The sequence below is a fragment of the Mus caroli genome, unplaced genomic scaffold (assembly GCF_978045245.1).
Source record: "Mus caroli unplaced genomic scaffold, Mus_caroli_1 scaffold_17, whole genome shotgun sequence".
Classification (NCBI taxonomy): domain Eukaryota; kingdom Metazoa; phylum Chordata; class Mammalia; order Rodentia; family Muridae; genus Mus; species Mus caroli.
Window position 1 is genome coordinate 62,615,532 of NW_028227272.1, and position 4,443 is coordinate 62,619,974.

Here is a 4,443-nt window from a genome sequence, read left to right on the forward strand (position 1 = left end):
TAGATCCAATGATTTAAAATGAGACATTTTATCTAGTTGTTCCCAGAATTCATAGCGTTCACTTTAATCCAAAACACTACCAGGAAAGTTCCTCACAATACCCCTTCCAATTCTGCCTCTGCACCTAACACTCAGTGAGGTAGGGGTAACTGGGAGGGAAGCCAGCATATATGTGAATATATTAGTTTACAATTTCCTTTTGTAAGGCAATTCATTGTTGTTGCTGTTTTTTTAATTTTTAACCTCCATCGGTACTAGGCATGCAAGTGGTGCACAGACATACATGTAGGCAAAACACTCCTACCCATAAAATAAAATGAAACAAAATAAATGAATCTATAAACCAAAAAGAATATATTGATTAATATTCAGTACCTCTAGCCCTACGATTTTTCTTTTTTGAGTAAGGTTTGAAGATCCAGAGGTGATGAGAGGCACCTAAGCATTTTATAAATTGCTCTTAGAAATAATCTTCAGTTGGAATCTATTGGTATCTTTGAAATTAACACTTAGGACTTGCTCCCAAAGAAGTATTATTTCGAAAGGTTCATAGGAACATTTAGGCATGATGTTTCTGGCCTGTATTCTTTCATAGAAATTAGCTTTCAGCTGCTCTGCTCTAGGTAGTGGGTTCAATCCTGAGCACAACTGAAATTTAAAAATCAAAACTACGCTTTAGGGATCCCCAATTTGTGCTGCAATAGGGCAAGGCTGAATGGTTTACTTGCTGTATGTTTTCAGTGACTGAAACCGCACTTGCTCCTAGTAGGTATGTATAAACCATGCTAAAGGAACGGGCTGCAGTGAACAACCGCTACAACTATGAAGGGCAACAGCCAACCTGAAAACTGGAACATGTTTTTGAAGTCACATTGTAGAAACTCACCCGAGGTTCCTTAACAATGTGTCAATGTTGGTATGACTGTTGGTATGATCTATTAATAAAAATTGCAAGCATGGAAGATATTTATTGAATCTCTATAAATGAGCTCCTTTGAAACTTGTTAAGTAGAAACAACCTATAAAGTGGCGAACATCTAAAATTGCAACTTTGGCATTTTTGAATGTCAATCCACTGGCAATATTCATCTAACATATTCTCTATAACATGAGCTGAAATTAGATGAGAATTTATCAATTAGAAATACTTACTAAATAAATCACACTACCCAGTGTCTTCTTTCTTATATTGCTAAACAGTACTGAAGCTGGTCCTGCTGACCGTAAGCTTGGAATTCCAGCTGCTCTCAAAATCATCTTGGATCACAAACTTTTGCCTGGCTACCAAGTGAACTCAATCCAGTAAGACTCTATCTCAAAATAAACCCAGGCCCGGGGACATACCTCAGTTTAGTAACACAGATACTTTCCAAACAAAATATCCAAACTGAGGCACTGGTCCAACATCTAATATGTGTTGGGTACAATTCAAGAATTTCCAATGATTGTCTTTCATATGCAAGCATCTCTGGATAATTATTACTTTTTAAACTGCTTTAAACACATATTAGCTTGCAAATGGTAGTATCATCGCATACATATATGCACTCATTCATAGCCAAAAATTCACATTGCATTGTGAAACCTGTAATAGAAGCAAAGTTCAATGCAATATAAACTTAGACCAGTTGCTTTTTTTTTTTTTTTTTGTATTTTAAATGTGGGTATGGTGGTACGATTATGTGACAACTGTATATGATTGAATATAACTATGTGTGTATAATGTTATCTTTTCAAGAGTAGACACCATTAGTAGACTCATTTGCGTCAATGCATTTTGAGACTACTTTCTAGCTATATTTAATATTTTATTAGATTTTAACCTTTAAAACAGAGAGGCTTTATGACATATAGTGTCCTAAACTGCAATTAAGGAAATGATAAATGCAATTAACTGTTACTGCTCAGACTGTGGGGAAGGAATACCAAAGGGTGACTTAAGCTATTTTATGTCCTTGTGGGCTATACAGTGTATGGCTCCAGGAATCCAGTGGGGAAATTATTCAGGTAGAAAGATATGTTCCTTGCTTATACTGACATTCAATATTACCTAGTAGAAGTGGCTAAAAGCCACATTCATACAATGTCCCTTTTATCACTAATGGTAGAAAGGAGTTTTTGTCATGTATTGTCAGAGTTTAGGAGATGGGCGGGTGTGTCTTCAAGGTCCTGAAGGGTAATAGAGGGAATGTATCAGTGCTCCATAATCCTGAGGCTTCCTTTACTTCTTTTAAAGGAATTAAGGTCATAAGAGCCTAAGTCACCTTTTAGATTTGTCTTCTACAAAGACAAAATTGAAAAGTTAAACCATTGCTGCTGAGAAGCCCTTTTGTAATAAGAAGGAAATTATAGGTCTTTTTTTCAGACCCGGACAAGCCTTGCTAAACAAAGGGGTATCTTAAGTCAGAGCACAGTTTTAAATTAGGTGCACAGAAATCAGGAGGGGTTGGGGATTTAGCTCAGTGGTAGAGCGCTTGCCTACCAAGCACAAGGTTCTGTCCTCAGCTCTGAAAAAAAAAAAAAGGAAAAAATAGAAATCAGGCCAGAAATGTGGACATTGTGCTTAGGGAGCGGGACATGCATGTGACCAAAGGAAAGCTGTTTCTAAGGACATTCAAAGGGGAATGATAAAACATCATACATTACTGTGAAAGTCAAATAACAAAGCCACAGACTGCCAGACTCTTTCTTCCCTTTGGCTCATATAATTCAGCCTTGGACCACTTCAGCCCAGCCCCTGCCTACCCGGTGTTCCCTTCAAGCATCAAGTACACTCTGTCACACAACCTCCCACGTAGTCATTTTACGCTATCTAATCAAGTGTCACTGGCATGCATATTTGTATGTCCATACTAGGTAACGTTACTCTGCTATTCTGAATGAAATCTCTATCCCTAACCCAGAATGGGACCTCTCTTCGCAGAGACACTGCTGTACTAGCCTGCTTCCTGCCCACGGGCAAGCACATGCTATTCAGCTATAGACACTACCGAAATCCAATTCCCAAATAAAGGGTTACTTTCTAAAGAATCATTTGTCATGCTCACCCAGTGAAAATTACTAATTTCCTATACTTTAAGGGTCTAAAGTGAACTCTTCCTTTTAGTAAAAGACAATGAAGGTACTGAGAAATTTACTCTGAGTGTACGTGCCTCCGCAAACACTGAGAAATGCAATCAAGTCAGAAAACGTTTACCAGTAAGGGTGTGTCCCAAGTCCTGGGTAGCTGTGTCTGACTAAACAGAAGCAGTTACTTGCTGTTTGTGTAGCTGGAGACATAACCCTGAAACATTTAGTTCTTAGAGTCTGCAGGAGAAGAACCGTGACATCCATTTCACTGGCAACCATTGCTTGTTGGGTTTGCCCCACTGGCAGACACTGATCCTGTAACAACTTTCAGGTTTTTTATCTTTTAATTTTTTATTCTTTAATCATTTTTTACTATCCAGTTGTGATCCCTGCCTGGTCTGCCCTCCGACTGTTCTCCATCGCATTCCTCCTCCCCTGTCTCCAAGATGTCCCCACTCCCCACCACCCCCACCCCACCAGACTTCCCCATTCCCTGGGCCTGAAGTCTTTCAAGGGTTAGGGCTTCTTCTCTCACTGAGGCCAGACCCAGAAGTTCTCTACTGTATGTGTGTCGGGAGCCTCATATCAGCTGGTGTATGCTGCTTGGTTGGTGGTCCAATGTGTGAGAGATCTTAGGGGTCCAAATTAGTTGAGACTGTTATCTTCCTATGGGGTCCACCTCCTCCTCCAACTTTCAGTTCTTAAAGGAGACATTTTCTGTCATTTAAAAATTTTTAAGGAGCACGGCTATGTAAACTTCCTTACAGAAAAATAACAAAAATTACTTAAACTATTAGATATACACAAAATTTCTAATATTAACGAGTCAAAGAAAAAGATTGATAAGAGCAATAATATTTACTGTTTTTTAAAAAAAGACAAATAATATTAAAACTCAAAACTCTCATATGTAAACAAAAAAGTAACTTAGGTTAGAGAAAATTAGAATGTATATCCAAAACATGTTTGGGTGCAATACCCCATGATACAGTACAATGTTTGGATCCATTCCCATTCAGGAGTGATGTGAACTGTGCACTTCAGAATGGCAGTGCTGAGCACAGAACGGTTATGGAATCTGAAGCAGAGGGACCAGCCTCTGCTCTTGCACCTATTGCGCCTTGTTTAAAGTCACAGTGTGTATCTGCCTCTGCTAACAGGCAGCCCAGAGCTCCATCGCCCTGGATTCGGCAGGTTATGCTGGTCAGGATTTTTACAGTTTCTGTGCTAGGATGTGCCAGAATCCCAAAATTAACCTAACTTACATTCCACCTCTAACTCTTGGCCTCCTCGCCTTTCTCTTCTGTCTACGTGGCATCACTCGCTATCTTACCTTTAAATACTGCGGAGACAATGATGCACGTTAGGCGGTAA